This window comes from Hypomesus transpacificus, chromosome 12 (assembly GCF_021917145.1).
Source record: "Hypomesus transpacificus isolate Combined female chromosome 12, fHypTra1, whole genome shotgun sequence".
In the NCBI taxonomy this organism is placed as follows: Eukaryota; Metazoa; Chordata; class Actinopteri; order Osmeriformes; family Osmeridae; genus Hypomesus; species Hypomesus transpacificus.
Window position 1 is genome coordinate 10,291,179 of NC_061071.1, and position 26,216 is coordinate 10,317,394.

A 26,216-nucleotide genomic window follows, 5' to 3' on the forward strand; every position below is an offset into this window, starting at 1 on the left:
TATAATTAACATTTAGAGAGAATCCCAACATGAAACAGAGCAGAAGCAGAGCTCGTTACTGCTAGTGCTGGCATCTTGAGGACCAGGTAGCGGATGCTCGACACGGCTTTGAACACCAGGCCATGCGTGTGTCTGACTCGCTTCCACACATTAGCATCATCAAAGGGAATATTTAAAAGACGAGAGGAAGGAGAGGAGGAATAGAGGGCGGTCGACGGGTGACAGATAGAACGATACGTTCCCTCATCAAAGCATCGACGGTGACGGCAGATCTGGGAGTTAGTCTGGGAGTCAAAAGAGTTTCTGAGTAACTGCATGGTATGTGTGTGTGTGTGTGTGTTGGGGGGGAGGTGAATGTGTGTGAACCTTCATTTCCTCTGACCTCCCGAACTTCGAAAATACATTTGGGGGAACATTATTATATAAAAGAAACACTTGCCACTATAAACATCTCATGGAGGAAAGTTGAAGGCTGTTTTCCCTGGTTTCCATGGCTCCTTCACAGGCACACTGGACTGACCTATGGGTCTCGCAGAGCATTCAACCCAATGGAGCTCTGCAGAACAGGCAGACAACGGTCAATTGATACAAAATGTGGTCGCTATACACAACCAGTCTCTTTACAGCGCGCTCAACTTTCCAGATGAACAAAAAACAGCCTGTTAGAAGAAGTGTTAGGCTGTCACAGCATAGAAAGGACCTGCATTTTGAGACTTCATTCTATAGCCGTCACAAATTTAATCACCCTGCAATTAACACCCAGGCTGAATGACTGGCTCACCGTCGTGGTAATTGCAATGCTCCCGTTAAAGCAAAGCCCAGGATGAGGACATGAGGGGCAACGTAAAGCTATTTCAGCCGGAGCAATTTGTACGAATTCATCACAATAGCAGAAGTGTCAAGTGCACTTTTCCTTTCAAAGATGTAATTAGCGTCGTGCGCTACTTACATCTACAGCGTGTGTACAGCAGAAACCACGGAAACGAAGATGAGTTTAACCGTGCTGAGACCCTGTTGAGAAATAAGGGTTGTTTGGATGAACGTGTTGTGGATATTTCCCAGAACCCGCAGTGTGTCTGAAACGCCTGGTCATGTTGTTGGAGAAGCTGTAAAGAAACGCCCTTTAAATGTGTATTCACTTGAAGTCTTTGAGACCCAATTTTGTGCTCTAGAGCAGAAACTCTTTAACACGTTTCATCCAGGAGGTTTCCATAGGTAATAAGGCCTTGGTAAGTTAGTAAGTCCTAACAACACATTAGGTAATAAGGCCTTGGTAAGTTAGTAAGTCCTAACAACACATTAATGATAAGCATCTTATAAGGATGCAGTTCTCATCTTACAAAATCCCTTACCTTAACCCTGAACACTTCTTTAGTGTTATGAACACATATCAGTGTTGATTCACATCTTATTAGGGCCTTCCTACATATTAACCTATGCTTATTAAAAGCACCCAGATCTAAAGAGTTGCTGAAAATGCTGCAGGAAATCGTTTTTCTGTAAGACACTTTAAGGTCACAGTGATCATGAGGTTGCAGAACTACACAAAGTGAACCGGTCTTTGTTGCATTGGGAGGTTCTGCTGACTTGATATAATATCATATACACCACACCAGAAGCAGTCTTTTGTTTCAATGTGTGTGGGCAGATGCACTACAGGGTATATGTGCTATTTAGAGTGTGTGCGTGTATATTTGTGTGAGTGTGTGTGTGTTTGTGTATGAGTGTGTGCATGACTGAGCGTGTGTATGTGCATGTGAGTGAGTGTGTGTGTGAGTAAACATAAGTGAGTGTGGGTGTGCATATCTTGAAAATCTGTGCACAACCAAAGTATGTAAGTCTTGATGCTCTATGTGAGCGTGCCTGTGTGTGCTGGGTGTGTGTGTGTGTTAGAGTGTACGGGTGTGTGTGTGTTAGAGTGTACGGGTGTGTGTGTGTTAGATCGTACTCTGCACACGCAATCTCTAGTTCCTCACAGCTCTGAGTGGAAACAACAACCTGGGGGGGGGGGGAAAGAGAGAGAGAGAGAGAGGGAGCGGGAGAGGGAGAGAGAGAGCGAGAGAGATAGAGAGAGAGGGGGGGGGTGGGTAGGTGTGGGTAGCTACACTGAGTCAGTCGTTCCTACCCTGTAAGATCCCTGTTTGTAAAATTACAACGGCAACTTTAGCTCTCTAATTGCTCTTTTTTTTTTATTTTTTAAGACCACATTTATCCACATTTATCCAATAGCATTGCAAACTATCCTGTAGAAGAGAATAGCGATAACAAATAGGGTCAACAGCAGGATTCTTCACTTTTCTGTTTCAATAAAAATGTAAACATTCAAGCCCACAGATATCTGCTGCTGTATCAGGGTCAAACAAAACAGACCGATTCTGCTCCTTCTACCCATACAGAACTGTGTACAATGTGTACACCGTTCCTGTTGAAGGTGAGCTAGCTAAACACTGTTCTCCTCACAACGGCTAGGCAGGCCCTATGACCCTGTATCCATGGTGATCAGAACGAACAGGTATATATATGCAGATAGCTGAGATGGATGAATACGTGAAGCCGTCTCAGAAGGAGAACTGACCCTGGAGCCTCAGCGCTTCACGTTCAGGTGAGGAGCAAAGGAACCAGACTGCAGTAATCCAAACACTGTGTCGTGTCTAACCTGTGCTACTGTGTACTGCACAAAAAGGTTTGGTTGGTTACAGGTGCTGATCTGTGGGCATCTGTGAAGCCCTCTGAGGAATTGCTCGTACCAAAGGCAACGCAGATGAAATGAGAATGATTTGATTGGATTCAGGAAAGCTGTTGAGTAGTGAAAAGAGGCTGAACCATAAAGACATGTTCATCGAGCAGTAGACGTTCTGCTGAACCTTTGTGTTCTGCGTTGGGGAAGTCTGTCAAGCCCTGTGAGCTGTCTACCATCAGCACTGGAGAAGTCTGCCGGACCCTGTGAGCTGTCTACCATCAGCACTGGAGAAGTCTGCCGGACCTTGTGAGCTGTCTACCATCAGCACTGGAGAAGGGCAGGGATGCATGGATGTTAATGGTGATGATGCGTGTGAGCGTGCATGTGTGTCTCAGTGTGTGTGTGCATGTGTGTCTCAGTGTGTGTGTGCATGTGTGTCTTAGTGTGTGTGTGCATGTGTGTCTCAGTGTGTGTGTGCATGTGTGTCTCAGTGTGTGTGTGCATGTGTGTCTCAGTGTGTGTGTGCATGTGTGTCTCAGTGTGTGTGTGCATGTGTGTCTCAGTGTGTGTGTCCATGGGAGGGGAAATCATTACTGTTCTAATATCCTGCAGTTCCACTCCCCTGCCTGCTATTAAAGACGTACATGGTTTTACAGTGTTAAAGCACTGAGGTGTGTCAATACAATCTCACAGCATGACTGCAGTGACGAGCTGGCTATATCTCGTCAATAGCTCAAGATCTTTCTTTTATTCCATCTTTTGTTCCCAAGTCTCCTCATCTCATTGACTGTCGTCTCCTCCAGTGGAGACCAAGCTCTGATCTCTCTCCGCTGTCTGAAGATCACATCCCTGACAGGCTTTGAAGGTGGACGGATGAACAACCACTTGAGAGGGGCAGATTTAATAATGATTATTTATATGGGGGACGTCTTTCAGAACCCTCAAGGGCTTCTTACATACCTCTGTGTTCTAAAGGGAACATGTATGACCACTCGAGGTTCTCCTTGAGGGACGATCACGTTCACCTTGACCTTTACTTGATATCAACTGGGCCAATATAGGTGAGTTAAAAATAGATAGAAAATCAGGGAACAGATCAAACACACTGGAGAAGACAGGACAGGCTTTTTGGGATGTGCCTCTGACCACCTCTTGCTTCAGGCTCAGACTAGACTCACCATATGAAGTCAGGCTTAGACTAGACTCACCATATGAAGTCAGGCTTAGACTAGACCCACCATATGAAGTCAGGCTTAGACTAGACTCACCATATGAAGTCAGGCTTTGACTAGACTCACCATATGAAGTCAGGCTTAGACTAGACTCACCATATGAAGTCAGGCTTTGACTAGACTCACCATATGAAGTCAGGCTCAGACTAGACTCACCATATGAAGTCAGGCTCAGACTAGACTCACCATATGAAGTCAAGCTCAGACTAGACTCACCATATGAAGTCAGGCTTAGACTAGACTCACCATATGAAGTCAGGCTTAGACTAGACTCACCATATGAAGTCAGGCTTAGACTAGACTCACCATATGAAGTCAGGCTTTGACTAGACTCACCATATGAAGTCAGGCTCAGACTAGACTCACCATATGAAGTCAAGCTCAGACTAGACTCACCATATGACGTCAGGCTTAGACTAGACTCACCATATGAAGTCAGGCTTAGACTAGACTCACCATATGAAGTCAGGCTTAGACTAGACTCACCATATGAAGTCAGGCTTTGACTAGACTCACCATATGAAGTCAGGCTCAGACTAGACTCACCATATGAAGTCAAGCTCAGACTAGACTCACCATATGACGTCAGGCTTAGACTAGACTCACCATATGAAGTCAGGCTTAGACTAGACTCACCATATGAAGTCAGGATTAGACTAGACTCACCATATGAAGTCAGGCTTTGACTAGACTCACCATATGAAGTCAGGCTCAGACTAGACTCACCATATGAAGTCAAGCTCAGACTAGACTCACCATATGAATTCAGGCTTTGACTAGACTCACCATATGAATTCAGGCTTTGACTAGACTCACCATATGAAGTCAGCTTGTTTGTTCCCTGAACACACAGTCCAACACAATCACTGAAAACACACGTCGCTCGACTGATTTCAGGCCCTAAGGACTCGAGTCTCGAGGCCTTTCATGCAGTGTTCTTAATCTGACAACAGGATCCCGAAGCACTCGTTATCTGACCCGATGAAGCAGCCCCAGTACCATAGCTCATTACGGGAGAAAAACTAAATATCTCAGCTTTATCACAAAACTGAATAAATATTATTATTTTCCCTTCAAGGCCAAAGAAGAGATGTTCCCCTGAGAAAAAGTCTTGGCAAATGCTAATCTGTCATGCATCACGATAGTGACTGAACCTATCTGCCTCAACCTTCAAAAGACTCGACTGTATCACAGCACAAACCAGCCCTGGAGCCCCAACACCCCCACCTGGTTAGAGGGCCAGCCCTGAATAGAGTGTGTGTGTGAGAGTGTGTATGTGAGAGTGTGTGTATGAGAGTGTGTGTATGTGTGTGTGTGGGGAGGGAGGGAGGGTTACAGAAGGTTCAGGACGGTCTAAGTCTTTGAAACAGACAGACAGAAAAAGACAAAGAAAGAAAGACAGGAATCAAAAGAAGTGAGGTAGTAGAGAGACTAGCTGAGAGCAGGTACTGGAGGTGTGTGGCTTAACTGAGGACTGATTGGATCTGGTGGTTCCACAGCAGAGAGGCCGGACTCACTGAAGCACACAGTTTGCAGGCCACTGTGTGACTCTTACAATGAAGCAGGGAATCTAACTTTGACTTGAGCAAAATGGGTTGAATGTAAGTTCATCAACCTGCTCTGAGACACATCCAGATGTAAGTTCATCCAGATGTAGAAAGTGTCCTTTCTTCTACTTCTTCCTTGTTTAACTTCCACTTGATTTTACCTCCTAGTACAGACTTTCTTTCACTACTCACTCCTCTCTCTTTATTCCTTGTCCTCTCCTCTCGTCCCCCCCCCTCTCCTCCCGTCCCCCCCCTCTCCTCTCGTCGTACCCTCTCCTCTCGTCCCCCCCCCCCTCTCCTCTCGTCCCCCCCCTCTCCTCTCGTCGTACCCTCTCCTCTCGTCCCCCCCCTCTCCTCTCGTCCCCTCTCCTCCCGTCCCCCCCTCTCCTCTCGTCGTCCCCTCTCCTCTCGTCCCCTCTCCTCCCGTCCCCCCTCTCCTCTCGTCGTCCCCTCTCCTCCCGTCCCCCCTCTCCTCTCGTCCCCTCTCCTCTCCTCTCGTCCCCCCCCCCTCTCCTCTCCTCCCCTCTCCTCTCCTCCCCTCCCTCTCCTGTCCTCCCCCTGACAACATGACTCTGGACTCTTTTCTTCATTTCCTCTTCAATTACCACTGCCTTCACGGCAGGTCCCCCTGCACTGCGCATTTTCAGGTGTCCCTGAAAGACGATCCTCTCTCTCTTTCTCTCTCTCTCTCTTTCTCTCTGATCTCCACACACACTTTATCTTGTATGGCAAGAGAGCAGAGGGATGGATGAGAAGTGGATGAGGAGGGGATGAGTGGTGGGTGAAGGGGGGATGAGCAGGGGATGAGGGGTGGATGAAGAGGGGATGAGGGGTGGATGAAGAGGGGTGGATGAAGAGGGGTGGATGAAGAGGGGATGAGGGGTGGATGAAGAGGGGTGGATGAAGAGGGGATGAGCAGGGGATGAGGGCTGGATGAAGAGGGGATGAGCAAGGGATGAGAGGTGGATGAAGAGGAACGGATGAAGAGAGGATGAGCAGGGCATGAGAGGTGGATGAAGAGGGGATGAGCAGGGGATGAGAGGTGGATGAAGAGGGGCGGATGAAGAGGGGATGAGCAGGGGATGAGAGGTGGATGAAGAGGGGATGAGCAGGGGATGAGAGGTGGATGAAGAGGGGATGAGAGGTGGATGAAGAGGGGATGAGCAGGGGATGAAGAGGGGATGAGAGGTGGATGAAGAGGGGATGAGCAGGGGATGAGAGGTGGATGAAGAGGGGATGAGAGGTGGATGACGAGGGGATGAGAGGTGGATGAAGAGGGGATGAGCAGGGGATGAGAGGTGGATGAAGAGGGGATGAGCAGGGGATGAGAGGTGGATGAAGAGGGGATGAGAGGTGGATGAAGAGGGGATGAGCAGGGGATGAAGAGGGGATGAGAGGTGGATGAAGAGGGGATGAGCAGGGGATGAGAGGTGGATGAAGAGGGGATGAGAGGTGGATGAGGGGCAGACTGGGGCACACCAGCTCAGTGACAGCTGGTGTCCTTGTGACAGATCGATGCAGACGGCCAGATGGTGAAATGGTCGAGTGTTTGTGACAGAACGGGGGGGTGGGGGGGTGTCTGGTGTTGAGAGAAGTCAAGTCTGCACTGGACACTTTTGCTGCAAAGCTAGGTCACATGACCAGCCAGCTTAGTGAAGGGTCTGCTGGGAGACTGGTAGAAAGAAGATGACCCTTTTCAATACAGTCAAATAACCCCAGTCTGTGTTTTGCATGTGTGTACTACGGTGTGTGTTGTCATCCCAAGACTTGTGGAATGTGTTTGCAGCTTCAAGGTCAACACTGACATCGTTGCTCAGAGTCACTGAACAGGACACAGGAGGACAGGGGGGGAGAGAGGCTGGGGGAGGGTAGAGAGAGGGTGGGGGAGGGAGGATGGGGAAAGGTAGAGAGAGGGTGGGGGAGGGTAGAGAGAGGGTGGGGGAGGATGTGTGGGGGAGGGAGAATGGGGGAGGATGGGGGAGATAGAAGGGACTCATCGCTCGCCTCTGTCTCCAGGTTCCCCCAGGACCTCAGACCTTCCTGAGACCTTGATCTGGTCTCTTTCTACACACACACGCACACACACGCACACACACAGAGCTTCCAGTCAGCAGAGAGGCCTCCCACACAGCCTGGGCTGCTGTGAGCTGTACTAAGGCCTGCTGCCAACCTTACATCTCCTCCTGGAGGCTTTTCATTGGTTTTTGTTCTAAGTTAACATCATCCTTTGTGATGTTCCTTCACAGACACTCAATTCTGCTTTGTTTGATGGGGACGTCAATACCAGCCTGGAGTGAGATGATGCAAGGAGAGTCGTAGACTAATGCACAAAGCATAATTTGAAACAAAAGTGTTTGAGTCATGGGAACAGCCACGCACCCATTAATTCTCTCTTTCGTGAAAAGAAGAGTCTTTAAATGATGAATGAACTGGGCGTGGAGGGAGAACATGATGAATTAAAAGGCATAAACTTTACTTATGAAATCTATCTTCATTTCACTTTTCACTATTGCTTTACTTATCTGTCCTGTTTTTTTCTTCAAGCCCTTGAAATGTTTTCCTCTCCTGCTGAGACCTGAAAACTGCTGTTCTTGCTTCTGACATAGAACACACACACGCACACGCAGGCTGTTGGACTAGCACACACACACACACACACACACACACAGGCTGTTGGACTAGCACACACACACACACAGGCTGTTGGACCAACACACACACTGGCACCTCACAGCCAACCCTGTCACACAACTCAGTACACTACAGATGTTTAAAGAAACCAAGTGATGTGGAAAAAGCACAGGCTCTTCTAAGTGTTCATTGCTGGGTGAGAGACAGAGAGATAAAGAGAGAGAGAAATAGAGAGACCTAGAGTGTGAGAGAGAGAGAATGAGAGAAAGTCTGATGTCTACCCAGAACCCGGGAACAGGAGTGAGACAGCTGCTAGACGCGTTCACCTTCAGTAGACGCTGTTTCAAGGTGAGCAGAGAAAAGGTGTTTTCATCCTTTCTGCCCTATTATTGATTTTACAAAGAGCAGCGAATGTGACCTTCACTTACTCAAGTCAAGAACGTTCATTCTACTGCTCTTCTTCCTCTCAGATATCGGACATCAATGCTCTAGACAGACACTTACAAGAAAAACATAACTACGTCCTTAAAACAGCTGCTCACCCAGACTAAAATACTGCTTGTTTAACACAGTTCGCTGTCTGCAGGCGACACCAAAACGGCTGCTTTTTTTCAGCAGCACAGCCACACCACTAAAAGGTGTTTAGCTTTTGTTGTTTTTCTCTTCCTGACAGCTGCTAACCTTTCCAGTGAAGCGTGACCTCTGTTTAACCTCTGGCTCCAGCGCGGGGCGGGCCTCAGTTTACTACCGTGTTTGAGGTCAAAGGTTAAAAGGTACAGAAGAACGAGATGATGAATTACAGCTCCCATAACCCAGCCCTGTCTCGCCTCACCAAACGCACACTATCAAACCAGGAAGTGTAATCAATATTTGAGTTTCACTGCATTCACATATCGATCAGAGATGTGCTGTAATGTGTGTGGTTTTCCAGTATAACGACAGCTAAACTGTGGTCTGTCTTTACTGGCTTGCATTCTGCATCTTAAACGGATGATGTAAAGCATTGCAGTCAAACTTTGGACATGAACGTGTGTGAATGTTTGTTACTGCACTGTGGAATGAGTCTGAGCCTAAACGCATGAACACACCTCTGGTCCCACGCCTTCAAAGGACTGCCCTTCACTCTCCTCCGAACACCACAGATGGATATTTCCCATCAGCATGTCGGTTTTTGTTTCGTTTGAGTACTGATACGACATTCAACACAAACAAGGGACCATAAACATCACACAATATTGCTTGGGGTCATGTCCTGCTGTTGCATTGTGGGTATTCTCAGGAAGCCTTTCTCTAGTTATTCAAGGCCACACCGGTGTTAGGAAACTAAGGGCCACTATTTTGCGATTCCCTACTAATGAAAAGTAAATAAACCTCCCGATGAAATAACGCCGTCCTGTTCCTCTCAATGAGAAGTCACCCGTGCTACCTCGTGTTGGTTTATTAGTTATTAGGTTGGAGTTGATGCATTTGTTTGTATGTCACATCATATATATTGCCCTCGTTCTGTCTCTCTCTCCCATTGCCAATGAAACATACTGCTAGCTAGCGCAACACTCACAGCTCAACAATCCTTCAGCGATAATACTTTCACAGGGGTGCAGAGTTGTAGATCAGTCGTGTTAATGGCCCCTCTGAGCTATCAGAGACACAGAGAAAAACATTGAGGACTGGAGTAGCTCAGGTCCTTTCTCCTCTTCCAGCTGTGCCAGAATGGATTTACTGCAAGGAGCAACATTTAGCTAATTTTAGCTTAATTACCGTCTGTAATTCAAGTTCAATTGATCAGTCACATCGACTAATGAATTAAAACCCAACAACGCCCAGTGGGGTGATTGGCTGTTCCATGACTCTATTAGCTTCCTGTTTGCCCAATACCTCAAAGTGATTGGCTGCACTACCCAATAACTCAACCCAATCCCACCACTCAAAAGCCCCGAGCCCAAGTTGACATCAGACCCCTAACACAGCTCGTCCCCTCCGCACAAGGACAGCGGGGAAGATGTATGAGTTGGTAGGATAATGTATTCGTAGGGAGAAGATGAAGAAATTGGTCTTCAGGCATGATGAAGCACCTGTCGAAGTGCCATCCACAAATTATTACGAAACGATGCAAATAGATTCAGATTTCACAAGACTTTTCAATTAGCCGGCCATTGGAGGTATCAAGCCATTCTGCTGGAATTTAATTAAAATAGTTAAAATATACAACTCACCAACATATTTCGAAATTGTAGATTACTACATTGATTTCCACCGCAAATCCATTGCAGGGATGTGTATACAAGTGTGTGACTTCAATTAGTTGACATCATGTCCAAGACCATACTCCCAACAAACCACTTCATACACTGTGTGTGCAGTTGAAGCAAAATACTACTTTTTGGGGGATGCAGCATTTTACATGAAAGGTATTTACATGTCTCCATCTTGAATTTCAGAATTGAAAATGAACCTATTCCTGCCCTAACTCTGGTTGTGTGCTCTACAGGTTTAAGTGTCTGTCACTTGTCTGTCGGTTAGAATCAGAAAAGCATCCTGATATTTAATGCAGATGTTCACCCTCCTGCCTCCTGACAATGAACTCTACACAGGTCGTCCAATTAAACACACAACTCAGACGTATGTCTGAACAGGTCCTCCAGTAATCCTCACACTAATGATGTGTGCATAATTCCATACAGGGCCTTTGTGCTGGTTCACTCTTCCGTTTACGCTGAATCACATCTCCTGTCTTTTCAGACAAACGATCGCGGCGCCGAGTTGGGTTCGGTGAATATGTAACAACCCGTGTTATAAATGAAAGAACTGGGAGTCAGATGGCTGAGCGGTGAGGGAGTCGGGCTAGTAATCAGAAGGTTGCCGGATCGATTCCCCGCCGTGCCACATGATGTTGTGTCCTTGGGCAAGGCACTTCACCCTACTTGCCTCGGGGGGAATGTCCCTGTACTTACTGTAAGTCGCTCTGGATAAGAGTGTCTGCTAAAATGACTAAATGTAAATGGAATCAAGTGAGGTAATTGATTTCCTTTCAAATGTTTCTACATTTTACTGGTGAACTTTCAGGGAGTTTGCAGGAACCTGAACCAGGGTGAAGAGGAGGAATCTATCTTCCCTCTGGGGGCTAATCTTCCTTCTAGGCTACAGGCTTTCAAACAAGTCTGAAGTCGAATGTTACACAACACTTTACATTGAGGTTACATCATAATTATCAAACTAACAATTAAAACCATCATATAACCATAACAACACCTTTAGTAACAGTTCATTAGTTATGTAATGACATACCACAGCTATAACACTTCGTTACGGTTTAGTGGTAAGTTAAACTGGGTAAGTGGATGTTAACATTGATCTTGTTTTGGTGACACAACCTTTAAACCCCTTTTCAGCACCCCCTCACACCCCCTTACTGGACCTCCTTACACCTAAGCCGCTTCATCCAGTTTATTTACACAACGTTTATGTACCTGTAGTGTCATTACTATGATTACAGGTTGTACATTTACATATTAGTTATGTAACCTTAATGTAAACTGTTGCCAAATGTTGGTATCTCACATAGCCAGGAACTTTGATTAATCTCTCACTATGGAGATAGCTGTGTGTCTGTGTGTGTGTGTGGCATTTTATAATTCAATCAGTATTCATCTCACATGATGTGTTTTGTGGCTGTGAGACCTGGGTTTGTGCTCTGTTATTACACAGAGCCTCAGACAATCATCACAGAGACATTTTGAGCTGGATTCTGTTTAAAAATCTGAATAAAAAATGAATGAGGAAAATGAGACAATCAATAAATAAAGCGACTCTGTCTCTCTAGAGTACATGTACTGTACAGTAAATGTGAATGTTTAATAAACTCATTAGATGTGACGCTGCAATTATGGTACTGTTACTCCTGTGTCAGAACCAATTTTGTAACTGTATCTCTGTGACTTTAATTAGATAATTAATTAAATGTCATTACGTTATCGTTCTGCGTTCTCCTTCTTTATCAGTGCGGTTCCCGTTCGTGTTCTCAAGCAGCAGAACGTAATGAGGAGGGAGTCAGTGGGCCTTCTCGTGAAATGAACAATGACCCTCAAACACAATAGGGTTTTAAAATGCAAATCGAATACAGATTATTAGTGCGATACAACACTCTCAATTGCAAAGAAAAAAAAAAACATGTTAATAACTATTCAGCTGTAATTATGTGTGTGGGAGGAACTCTTCACTGGGCCCTGCAGCAGCTAAGCACTGCTGCGGCTTCTAAACTCGTTCAGGTCGTCATGGTGACCTTTACGCCGCGCGCGGCAACAGCAAGAGAGAGCTGCTGAAGGTCGTCGCTCCTCGCCAGGTGACCTCGGGCGGCCCAGGAGGAGCTGGAGTCTGACCCCACTGTTTGATCAAAACACGCTCCGCTACAGGGTCATCATGCAGGCTCAGAGAGAGGGGGAGGGGGAGGAGCGAGGGAAGGAGGAGGGAGAGAGAGAGAGAGAAGGGAGAAATGGAGAAGGATGAAGTGAGAAGGAGGGAGGTTGATTTTCAGAGGACACATCAGGGCTCCATATCCTAAACAGGAAGAGCGGACAGAAGAACGTATCTAATGTCAACATTTCCTGTTATTAACCGTGAGAGACTGCTTTCAGGGCTACAAAATCCCTGTGTGTTTGGGTGTGTGGAAGCTTGCATGTGTTTGGGTGTGTGGAAGCTTGCATGTGTTTGGGTGTGTGGAGGCTTGCATGTGTTTGGGTGTGTGGAAGCTTGCATGTGTTTGGGTGTGTGGAAGCTTGCATGTGTTTGGGTGTGTGGAAGCTTGCATGTGTTTGGGTGTGTGGAAGCTTGCGTGTGTTTGGGTGTGTGGAAGCTTGCGTGTGTTTGGGTGTGTGGAAGCCTGCGTGTGTTTGGGTGTGTGGAAGCCTGCATGTGTTTGGGTGTGTGGAAGCTTGCAGGAGGGTCAGAGTGGCATACCTCACCGCTGGCTCTCTTCCAGAGCAGAACAGAAGGTTCCCTCCTCACAGCCTCCCTGCAAACAGGACAACACACGTCAGGGGAAGGAGAGGGGGAGAGGAAAAGAGAGGAGAGATACATGACGGAGAGGAGGCAGAGGGAGGGAGAGAGAAAGAGAGAGGGGAGAGGATGAGAGGTACTGACTAGTGAAAAACTGGAGAGAGAGAGAGAGAGAGAGAGAGAGAGAGAGAGAGAGAGAGAGAGAGAGAGAGAGAGAGAGAGAGAGGATGAGAAAGAGGATGAGAAAGAGGATGAGAGTGTGAAAGTGTGACTAGTGAAAAAATGGAGAGATGGAGGAAGGGTTGAAATATAAGGGAGGAAGCAGAAGAGAAGGAATCATCTATCCAGTCCTCACATGCGTTTCAACATCAGATCCTGTCTGTTATAACTGTGGTAATTCATGGATGCAGGGACTGCAGATATCTGCATTAAGAAGCCATGAAAACCCCGAATTCATTAACAAGCCAAACACCTTGTATGTAAGATCATCATTCAAAAGTAATGAAGTTCTCCATCTGTCGTAGAGTGTAGGAATCTCACACAACAGATGTGGTCCAACTCAAGCAAACTAGGCAGGGTTTAAAGCAAATTCATTCTGACACCGAACATGTGGCAAGCTTGAAGTTCAATCAGCCAATGGCTGATCAGTATTCTGCAGCCGTTTGGCTGTCTCCCATGGCAACAGCCAAGGAGGAGGAGCCTGAGGAGCTATTGATGTACGTTTTTTCATGAGGACACATCATTCACACTCAATTACGCCAGAAAAGGTCAAATGAAATGATTTCGCATCAGATTGAGTTTTTCACCTGATTAATATGTTTCCGTGGTTCACTGTGGCACGATGAAATTAATTTGCTGAAATAATCATGAAATACTTTGTGGTTTTATTTCTCTGGATGGTAGTATTCCTATGTGGGATAAATACATGTGATCTCGTAAGAGTGTCGTTTGATCAAGAGCTCATTTCTGAGGGGGATTTGTTTGAGAATTGTATAAACATCATAAATAAGAAAACGTATCCCATTCTTAATTTAGCTCACACTTGTATCCCAAATGACAGGTGGTTATAGAATCCTCAGCAGAAGATCGAGGATCAGAAGTGCGTAGTTTGGAAATATCTGGTGGTCAAGAATCAGCCTGCGCATCGCAATTACAGCAAACATGAACAAAAATAAAACTACTGTGAGTGTGCACTACAATTATACAGCACTACGGTGCGACGATAACATCTCCCCTGCTTAAGTATATAGCAACAATGACAAAAACACCTGCTTTTAGAGTTTATGTTTGTCACTTTACTCTTTCAACAGCATTGTTAAATGTTTTGGTCACTTTCTGAGTTTCAGAAGCAGTACAAATTGTTGTTTACCACAGATCCGAGGTTGAGAGAAAAAATTATAACTATAATTTACTGTCCCAGATTACAGTAGACTCTGACCAGTTCTGAGGTTCATTCCACTAACCACTACTTGTTCTCACAAGAAAAACGTGTAAACCAGGTAGGCACAGAAAAAAGAAAAATAGGCAGAAACCTGGTTCAGTCAGTACAGGGTAAGAGTGTGAATGAATTGCAAGTCGTTACTGAGAACCCCTCTCCTCCGAGTGTCTTCAGTGCTTCGAAATGGGAATATAATGGAGAGTACTCTGACTTGAGAAAACAGTGCGTTAAGGCGAAACATGGATGTGTGGTAAAAAGTTTGGTTTTTGTAACGGTAGCTGGTTGCTGGCAGTAAACCGGAGACAGAGAGACGGCCGTGTCATTTCCTGTAAAGGTAGAAAACAAGGCCTCACACAGACTGCCTCAGGCCCTACTAGGTCAAACTACATGCTGCGTGCGTGTGTGTGTGTGAGAGAGAGAGAAAGAGAGAGAGATAATAATGAAGAAGAAAAGTGAGAAGATGTCAACTTTGAACCCAGATTCTAACAACTGATCTAGCTAGGAGCGATACGGCATTCCGACACTAATTACTACCAAAAGTATACAGACCAAGCAAACATTCACCCTCACCCACAACCTTACCCACACCCTCACCCACCCACCTCACACACACTTGGTTCTCACCCCTGATCCTCAGGGACCCCATCCTGTTGTTCCAATTACTGTTTGTTATGAAGCTCAGTAGAAGCCTGGTAACGACCACTCTTCAGAACCAGGTGTGTTGGAGCAGGGATACATGTAGAACATGCAGGGCAGGGGGTGAGAACCAGGTGTGTTGGAGCAGGGAAACATCAAGAACATGAAGGGCAGGGGGTGAGATTCAGGGGTGAGGACTAGGGGTGAGGACCAGGAGTGAGGACCAGAGGTGAGGACCAGAGGTGAGGACCAGGAGTGAGGACCAGAGGTGAGCACCAGAGGTGAGGACCAGAGGTGAGGACCAGGGGGTGAGGGCCAGGAGTGAGGACCAGAGGTGAGGACCAGGGGGTGAGGACCAGGAGTGAGGACCAGAGGTGAGGGCCAGGAGTGAGGACCAGGAGTAAGGACCAGGAGTGAGGACCAGAGGTGAGGACCACCGCTATAGAGTGCACACCCTGGGCCCAACCAACAGAGCTCCAGAGAAACCCAAACAGTAGTGTATTCCAGACAGGGCGTACTAACACCTTGCTACAATACCACGGGCTATTATTACCATAACTCCGGTGCACTTATCCCTGTGAAAAACATGCCACTGTTTGCAGTTTATTCCATTTATCTAGAGAGGGAATAATTGAACCGTTTTGAATACGTTATGCAGGCCTGTCTGTGCGCTAATCAGCATAATGTGAGTTATCGCTATCATTACAAAGGGAGGCGAGGAAAGAAATAAAAGTCACTTTATTATTCGACAATGGGAGAATAAATGAAAATTGCTGCATTTTTATTTCAGCTGACAACAATAATTATCCTTTTAATCCCTCCTGACGATGAACGACTCAGACAGCGCTAACAATTTAATTCTTATTTTGAACTTGTTTCAAATACTTTTTACAGACAGACTCCTTTGTGACAGGTTTGTTTTCGTAATAAACAGTGTCACCTAACTTCTGGTGTGAGTGGTGATATTTTTGGAACAGTGTGATACATCATTCTGATGTCTAAGCAGGCTAAAACAAAGGTTATTTCAATGTAATACTGAAGTACATAACTGGAAAACAAACTGCAATGACTTTACAGGTTTCTAAGCAGCTTCTGCTGCCTTGTATTATAAAATAATTGTATATCATTTGTACGAGGTTTATGAAAGCATATTTAGAGAATGTGATGATCATTCAAGATCGGTTCAACGTGTTTTTTAATCTAAAATGGGTATTACCTAATTCATTTCAATTGGTTTGCCAAGCCTGTTTTACTAACTGTAAAAAAAAAAAAAAAAAGTGTTAAACTGTTAAAAAGACTGACATTATGACAGATATCACGGATGTAAGCCTACATGTTGATGAATAATCCCCAACACACGCCCCCCCCGTCCTTCATCTGAGTCATCAGTTCCATCCATGTGACTGGAGCCCTAAGGCATCAGCCAGTGGACGTTGTTCCTTTAAACTTTCTCCCCCGACGCCCAGCTCTTTCCGATCCCAATTACGGAGTGGAGAGCTGGTGGCGGCTGCGTTCTGAATTCAAAGCGAGGCGCCGGCGGTTGAAAGGGATGCCAATCGAATCCCGACAGCACCACCGGGGAAACAGGACGATTAACCTTCAGCTCCCCGTACGTCCTTAAGGACCGCTGTCAACATTCGTTAGAGCCTGAGAAGTCTCTGGAGATGGATGACATTAAACATGTGAGATTCATCGAAACACAGCCAGCCATCGTGTCGTCAAGGCACAGCTTGGAAACGATGGGATTTGACAAATTAGTCCCACTGCAACCAGATCTACTGTGTGGGATGTGGCCCTCAGAGATATTTAGCAAAATAGCTTTACAAACATTGGTGTAAGGTGACGTTCAATGAAGGAAGGGTGTATCGAGGAACAAAAGTTGGAAAATACCAGAACAACAACTTAAAAAACTTAAAGATCCTGTAAAGCAAATTCCATGATTTGCTTCTCAGTACATTATATACGTGTGAAATGAGTTCCTGAAAGCATGTGCAAAGCGCGAAAACGTTGCACTGAAATGTAGACCGTTGAACAGTTTCTCACCCGTTTTCAGCTCAGGTTTTGTATAAGCGGAGCAAAAACCTGACCGATCTACGTCTCAGCGACCTATCTACGTCAGATCACAGATGGTTGCATTCTGTTACTCAGCTGGTACGATGCAAAGACAAAGTCATTAATACATAAAACACTCAGAGACTGCAGGTAGGTCTGTTCTGATATCTGCAATTGATTTAGCTACGTTAGCTGTTGTTGCAAAATTCAATAAATTTGAGGGGGCGGAGATTCAGCTCCTCAGGCGGCATGCCCCCACAGTATCAAGCAGAGAAGACTGCTGACTTTCTCACGATTTCAAAGCCTAATTTAACATACTTGTCGGTGTTGTTTTTCATTCTAATTTGGATGGATAGTTATCTTTCCATCGTTATGGATAGTTATTGTTATGAACTTTAAACTCATTTTCAGTTGCACTTTACAGGATCTTTAAGGATGTAGTTACGATACTGACCCCGTGTGAATTCAAACGACACAAAACGGTAAATGGGGTGGCTACTGTATCCCATGCACCATTTATAGGCTCATCGCTTTGAAAATAAGCGCCTGCCTAAATAAATAGAATGCGAACAAACGCGAATTTGCAATAGCTGAAACCACGTATGCGCATGCATCTACACTACTGTGGGCCGAACAAATCTACCGGCCTACAGTATAGGCCTGCTTGTTACGGCTGCTGCAAGTTAAATGTTGTAATAGTGAGCTTTGCGTGTCCTGTCCTCACGCACATAATGTCCTCACAACATGCGTCTTTCCAAGGCTCTGCCCACTGTTCTTGTCGAGTGCTTCAATGGGAGGTGGAATAGAGAGAGGTGAGGGAGAAAATGCAGAGCTCGTTGAAGTGCCATCTTTCGTGGACAGTGATGTAATGAGGGCATTACACTCGACAATATCACACATCCACACACTTCTACAGAAATATGCACTGCTTATTTAGTTCTAGTGTTACTTGAACGGTACATATATCTCTTTCCACAAATGCCCCAATAATTTTTATATATATATAATTAATACACCGCCACTCTCCACTATCTGGCTTATTAACAGTATAAATATCTCTGATGCTCATACATAATAATGTTATAATTTCACCAGGATGGCAGGTTGGTGAATACATTCCATTCGATAAATTCTAACATGTACGGGAATGAAAAGTTTGAATATTTCAGTGATCATAAGTGTCGGCTTAGTTACCAGCGCCACCTTGCAGGTGCCCTCCCTCCCCCCCCCACACACACACACACATCTCTCCTGTCTTGTCTGCCTGATGAGACTCTGCTCCCAGAGGAATATAGGTCACCCAGGCCCAGATTCTCAGCATAACCTCGCGGTTCATTATGGTCATGTCTAATGAGAAACGCGCTTTCCAGGCATCATTAAGTCTGCCATCAGTGGAAGCATGTTCTCTCTCTCTCTCTCTCTCTCTCTCGGTCTCTCTCTCTTTAACATCAATCTCGCTCTTTCGCTATGTTTAACCTCCGTCTCTCTCTCTGTCTCTCTCTCTAATGTGACCATGTTACGATATCAACACGTGGGGGCATGGAAATAAACGCTTAGCAACCTGACATAATTCATTTGAACGAATCACGCCATAAATCGCCGTGACGACCTGGAGTCACACACTGTCAGGCTGTTAACACACTGGTACAGCCACGGTCACGTTCCTGAGATGAAAACAGAACGCAGACCTGGACAGCTCCAGTTGGTTACCGGAGCTAGTTTAATCAAACAACCTGGATTCCTCTTCGTTCCTCTTCACAGCGGCTCCGCCCTCAGCCTCTATTGACACACAGTCAAAGTAGGGAGAAGACAACTCCTGCCTTGAAGAGAGAGCCTTTGATCTCACTGAACAGCCTCTCTCTCTCCCTCCATCTCTCTCCCTCTCTATCCATCTCTTCCACTCTTTCAATCACTGCCCCCTTCTCCCCTATTCTCTCTCTCTCTCTCTCTCTCTCTCTCTCTCTCTCTCTCTCTCTCTCTCTCTCTCTCTCTCTCTCTCTCTCTCTCTCTCTCTCTCCCCATCTCCCTCTTTTTCCTTCATCTCTCTCTCTCCGCCAGGGTCTGTCAGCACTCTGGAGAGTGGCTTGTCTGCTCTGCTGAGCCACTCTGTCTCTCGCCCTGGATCAGACGACGTCGGACTGACCCTCTCCCACTCCACCCCCCCCCCCCCCACTCCACCACACCTCCCTTTTCATCCTCTCCAGACCAAAAGCCCCTCCCTGCCTCCCCAAACTACCGTCTAGGATAATGGCCCCTGCTTCTCCATCATAGTGCAGTCATTAGTGGACCCCAAGGGCCTTCTCTCCACGGTATTGCTAATTGTTGCAATTACACCACAGGGCCTGACAGAGGGACTGGCCACTACGTGCAAGAGGCTGATGCAAGGGTTGGGCCCGGCACAAGGAGAAAATGCATGAAAATACACACACACTCTGTAGCGAGGAAGGGGAGAAGGAAGAGGAGGAGGAAGAAAGATTGGCTTTGGTTTGTCCAGACGGCCAGGCGAGCAGTGTTTGAAGGTAGAGGAGGCTGAGCGCAGAGTAATGTCAGCACAACACAGTATTCCTCACTGCTCCAGGCTATTTGCTGTAACTGACAGTGTTTTGATGGGAGATCAATGCTTTCTCAGCGCAGGCGCCCGGGCTTTGATTTAGCCCTACTGAGGGTTAATTTAATCTGGCTAGCTCACAGGCCTGTCTCCCCATAATCTATGTCCTGCTCCTAAATAAACAAACACCTATTTATAGATTATTGGGCTTTTAATTAGCTTGAGCAAGAACTATAGTCATTTTATTGGTCTATAAAATTGGATATTCTTTGCTGTGTGACTGTTTAACCTGAAAAAACTATCTTTACTTTCAGAGAAACTGTACACTCAATTAATCATTGTTCCCTTTGCTTATTGCTGCTATGAATATGCAAAAGATTCATTATCCTTGCCAGGGTGTAGGGAACAGAGAAGATAGAGGTTGGCCAGACCGTGAGAGTTGATTGGATTACAGCTGCCGCACCAGGCTGGAGGGCATGCTTGTTAGGATAATAAGGAAAGGACAAACATTGGGGAAGTTAGTTCAGCGCTCGTCAAAGCAAAGGGTGCAGAGGTGCATTATGGGTGATGGGGAAAACGGCACGTTGCTGTAATGAAGCGTCAACAATGACACACATTTACATAAGGCCACCCAGAAGGGGAACATAACCAATCAGATAAAGCTTGTTAGAATTCTAAATCGATTTTCCAGATTTTAACATAAACATGGGAAAAATTACAAGACAGGCGTATTTGTAATTATCAATAATAATAGGTAAGATAAAAATGAATAGAAATACTTTTATGAAACCAAAACATTGCAATTTTTCAAATATTGAACACCCATCTATCAAGCCCTAATGACAGTTATATTTTATCCAGCTACATAAAGAGGTAGCTCTCCCACAATTACGCTTCGAACAGAGACACATAATGGCTGTACACATAATTCTGTACCCCACTGAAAAGGGTCTTCATTTCATGCAGCCGTACGTTCCAGAAGTCTCACTGCATCTTACTCTAACTCTAACACCATATATCCCCTGACAGGCCTTTTAACAAAAAGCAGAGACATACTAATCAACAAAAAGGCGAGGTTGAATGTTTTAATGGAGGCTAATTGATGTATTTCTGTGGGAAACTCTTGCTTTTCTCCCCCCTGGAGTTACTTAACTTAACGAAAAAACAAAAAAAACAGTCAATGGTGAAGTTTTGACAAAACCTTGAATGTTTTATTTACTCAGAGATAGTTGGCTGGAAGACTGGGCTGATAGAAAGCTGGGAAAGAGCGAGAGAGAGAAAAGGAAAGTGAAAAAGCTGAGTGAGAGAAAATGGGGAAAGAGAAAAGATCTATTGAGAAGATCCTGTCTTCAACCTGGGTATGTATCTAGAAGGGCCCTTGAGACAGAAGGAAGCAGTATTCACACCAGAGGTTGGAGTCTTGCGATACAACACTTAAAAATGAACATCCAACAAAGACGAGACCGAAAACCAACAAGTTCTACAGAAGCTCCTAACCCAGGAATGCAACCCAAGCAGAAAAAAAAAGTATTTCAAAACAAAACACTTAAAGTTACCGTGGGAACACCAGAAAGTGCTCAGTAGCTTGCGGTTGCAACAAATCATTTAGCAGGAAATGACATCTACCCTTCGTCTTGCTAAGAAATTGTCAACATTAGACATTTGTCAAAAGCACTCGACCGGAGGCGGTTGGAGTTCCCTGAAGTCTGAGAAGTGGGAGGCAGAGGAACACAGCTCATCCCCGCTTGCCTTTCTCTTCTTCATAGACAGACACCGCCCGTATTAGCGCTAGTGAATCTGCTGCCATGCTAGTGAATCTGTTGCCATGCTAGTGAATCTGCTAGTGAACCTGCTAGTGAATATTCTGCCATGCTAGTGAATCTGCTGCCATTGTAGTGAATCTGCTACCATGCTAGTGAATCTGCTGCCATGCTAGTGAATCTGCTGCCATGCTAGTGAATCTGCTGCCATGCTAGTGAATCTGCTGCCATGCTAGTAAATCTGCTGCCATGCTAGTGAATCTGTTGCCATGCTAGTGAATCTGCTAGTGAATCTGCTAGTGAATCTTCTGCCATGCTAGTGAATCTGCTGCCATTGTAGTGAATCTGCTACCATGCTAGTGAATCTGCTGCCATGCTAGTGAATCTGCTGCCATGCTAGTGAATCTGCAACCATGCTAGTGAATCTTCTAGTGAATCTGCTGCCACAGACCTGCCCTGCCACAGTCAAGCAGGACAAGGGGAGGGAGAGATGGTAGGGAGAGAGAGAGAGATGGTAGAGAGAGAGATCAGAAAGTTTAGCTGCAGAAGACAAAAGATGGAAAGTTCTGTGGAGTGAAACGACTGCAGGTGTGTGACAGAGGGATGAGGAAGAGAGAAGAACAGGAGTGTGATGATGAAGAAGAAGAAGAAGAGAGTGACTCATTAGGACGGTTGTGTTAAGTCCCAGCGCTTGCCAGATCAGCTCAGAACTGAAGCTGTGGCTCTGCATTCCATCTTCCTAATGTTTCTAAAACGGGCCACTGAGTGAGCAATCAGACACGCGCCACAACAACCGACGTGGCGAGGAATAAATAAATCGTTTTCCCACCGAAATCCACCTGTGCTGAAGTATTGACGTGTACACTCACCGCCCCCCCCCCCCCCCCCCCCCCCCCCCCCCCCCCCCCCCCTTCCATTCAACCACTGATTCTCCCACAATGGGATTACAGAGAAGGTTCAGTCGTCGTCGATCAATAGGATTATTCCAGCTTTTAACCCCTTTGTCGAGACTTAATCATGGAGCAGGCAGGGTGGGTGCTTGGGGATACAATGGAAGGCAGCGAGTTGAGCTTTAAGCACCGCTCTCACCCCACCTTCAGATCTACCAGCCTGAGAGAGCAGCTCTCTACCAGCCTGAGAGAGCAGGTCTACCAGCCTCTTCCTGCAGAGAGAGCAGGTCTACCAGCCTCTTCCTGCACAGAGAGCAGGTCTACCAGCCTCTTCCTGCACAGAGAGCAGTCTCGACTAGCCTATTTCTGCTCAGAGATACACACAGACGCCCCGGGCTACATACCAACAGCAAACACACAGTCCTTCGACAGGCTAAATGAAACATGAATGTAATTGTTCTCCCAGATCTCCCCTCTGTTGAGATGGAAAGACGTTTCCTTGAACAGGGATGCTTGTTGTGTGTCTGTGGAGTCCAGACAGATCTGATCACAATCACCACTGGATTCAAAACACAGAAATATTGCTCTGGGCTACTGGAATCCACGGAGTGTGAGGTTTTGCAAAAACATTGTCTGAGTGAGTATGTATCACCACGCTAAAAAACCTGCATGCACACACACTATTGAAAAGCAGTTAGGGTTGTTACATTAATATGAAAAACGAACCCAGTTGTTAACAGAGACAGGCCAACTGTCTTGCTCAGCCGGTTGTGTTCAGAACTGCATGTCTGAGTCTTGTGGCCAAGTGCCTTGAAAAAAGGTAACTATTACCACTCCCTTCAAAGTAAAAAATAACAGAAAGGATGACAGTAAAGTAGGAAGGAAGAAAACCTATATATAGTTCATCATTCCTCATCACTCTTGTCCCATGGGTAGGACAGTCCTGACAGCACAGCAGATGGAAAAGCAGAAACACAACAAAACGGAAAAAAATTATAATAACAGCTGTTAAACAGATGACAGAAAATACAATTAACCATGGAACACCCATTACACTGGACGAACCTGGACTGGATTATTAGCCAGTCTCTGTCGTGAAGTCATGAGCTAAAACCCCTCCACAGCTAATATCGTGTCAGAATGTCATCTCTCTTCAGAGGGCTCTCCGTCCAGGTGGGGCACGGTCAGTCAGCGTGAAAAACAAACTTGTGTTCATGAGACTGAGGCTGGGGAGGGAATACATCATAACTGGAGCACAGATGGAGCCCAAACACACACTTAAATAAGCACGTGCACTCTCACGTGCACTCTCACTCACTCACTCACACACTCACTAACCCACTCACTCACAAACACTGCAACTTAAGCACACAACGTTTGAGTGATTCAGGAGCACACTCACTAACATAAACACACTCACACACACTCACACACACACACACACTCACACACACTCACACACTCACACACACTCACACACACACACACACACACACACTCACACACAGCAGTGGGTGGGCAGCCCTGTGGATAGAGGAGGATGATGCGTACAGTAACCAATGCAAAAGCCCTCATAAAAGATTTCACTTGACTGGGAAAATGAGTGTTTATGGCCGCCTGGATCTGCTAGTACACAACGTGCTTTGAAAGTGGTTGGCCGGAATCACCGAATGGACAGAAGCCAACAAACTCTACCTGTATTCAAGTACACACAGGTGGTAAATATGAACACAGGGGGAAAATACTATTAATTAAAAAAAATTATGTGGCCGAGGAAAAAAAGAGACAGAAAAGAAGCGATAATAATAAAAGTGTTTGGATGAAATACACCCGCCCCTGCCCTGTCTTATCACACCGGCTCATCCTGGAGACTGTGAGTTCACTGATTACAAATATCAGCCATGTGTCTAGATAGTTCTAAGCAGTACAGCTTTCAACAAGCTATTTATATTCATTTATGCATAGGCCCGAGATGGCAGTGAACTGAGCAGAATATTTTCCTTGATGCCGTCTTTCTTCCTGCCTCCCTCCCTCTCTCTCTGTCTGTAACTCCCTACCTCTCTCCCTCTCTCCCTCTCTCTCTCTCTCTCTCCCTCTCTCTCTCTCTCCTCACAATTCATACCTCTTTCAACAGTCAGACAATATTGTGTGAGTATACATAGCCTTCCTGCATGTGATGCACTGTGGCTCACAGCTGTGAGACACACCTTCCCTCAGCCTCGATCCATCCCCCTTCCCTCAGAACAGGAGATAGTCCAGCCTGTCAAACAGAGAGGGCTTCAAAATAACCAGCACCAGAAGAACCACAATCAGTAGAACCAGCAGAAACAGCAGAACCACAATAACCAGAACCAGAAGAACCCACACCAGCAGAACCAGAACCAGCAAAATCAGCTCCAGCAGGACCAGTAAGACAAAAACCAGAAGAACCTGCCCCAGCAGAACTCGAGCTAGCAAAACTAGAACCAGCAGAACCAGCCCCACCAGAACTAGAACCAGCAGAACCAGGCCCAGCAGATGATCCCCTGAACTCCAGCCAAGAGGTGGAGCAGAGCGAGCCCTGAGTGTTTGAGATCGGAAGGGGAGCTGTAGGCAAGCTAGGAGGGGGAGCTGGAGGCAAGCTAGGAGGGGGAGCTGGAGGCAAGCTAGGAGGGGGAGCTGGAGGCTAGCTAGGAGGGGGAGCTGGAGGCAAGCTATGAGGGGGAGCTGGAGGCTAGCTAGGAGGGGGAGCTGGAGGCAAGCTAGGAGGGGGAGCTGGAGGCTAGCTAGCTAGAGGACTACTGCAGGTAGAGCAGTGCATTATCCAAGTGCGCCCACCTGCTGACTCACCTACCTGCTGACTTCCCTCGCTTGTCACTTCCATCTTCACCTCCACCCTCCTCCCCCTCCTGTGCTACACTGCCTAATTCATAACCAAACCTTGATGAGGAAAACCTGAGAGAGGGAGCAACACAGGACGGTCACAGGGATCCTGGTGACCCACACAGCCCACCACGGAGAGCCCCTGGGTGAACCCTGCCTGGTACCACACTGTGTGAACCCTGCCTGGTACCACACTGTGTGAACCCTGCCTGGTACCACACTGGGTGAACCCTGCCTGGTACTACACTGGGTGAACCCTGCCTGGTACCACACTGTGTGAACCCTGCCTGGTACCACACTGTGTGAACCCTGCCTGGTACCACACTGGGTGAACCCTGCCTGGTACCACACTGGGTGAACGCAGCCAGGCGTGGCAACGCTGATTCATCTCAGGTCACTGATCAAGAGAACAGAAGCACCACCTAGATCTACAGGCGCCCAACACCAAAACCAGACGAGACCATACGAAACAAGAACACAGTGTAGTGGGAGCTGCACCGTCCTCCTCTTCCAGTCTCATGACGTGGTTCATCGTGGAGAGGGAGAGGGAGTTGGGAGGAGCAGAGGCGGGGGGACGCTACCCTTTTCCCTGGGGACATCTTCCAATAAAATGAACTGCCATTGTTTTTTCAGGAATCTGTACAAATTGCTTCATCTAAGGCCGCAACGTTCCCCCTGCTATTAATCAAACAGGGAGAGGGAGAGAAAAGGAGAGAGAGCGAGAGTGAAGAGAGAAAGAGGGAGGATGAGAAATGGTGGGAGAGAGAGAAAGAAGCTGGGAAAGAAGGAGAGAGAGAATCGGGGAGGGAGAGAGAGTGGAAAAAGGGGAGAGAAAGAGAGAGAACATGGAGAGTGAGCTAGGCTAGCTGAGGAGTGTGTTAGTGACTGACAGGGATGGCTGTTCAAACCAGAGAACCCAGAGTATCACAAGAGGAAAAAGCTTGTGGC

The 26,216-nt window shown here is 46.4% G+C and overlaps 1 long non-coding RNA gene across 1 annotated transcript in view; it reads right to left on the reverse strand.

The window, feature by feature from the left end:
- Positions 1 to 11,998: 11,998 nt before the first annotated feature.
- LOC124474842 overlaps positions 11,999 to 26,216 on the reverse strand; it is a 28,260-nt gene continuing 14,042 nt past the window's right edge. Inside the window, exons 2-3 of the long non-coding RNA XR_006956864.1 lie at positions 13,044 to 13,098; positions 11,999 to 12,644 (exon numbers count right to left, since the gene is read on the reverse strand). This is a non-coding gene — a long non-coding RNA (uncharacterized LOC124474842). The remainder of the gene's footprint in view (positions 12,645 to 13,043; positions 13,099 to 26,216) is intronic.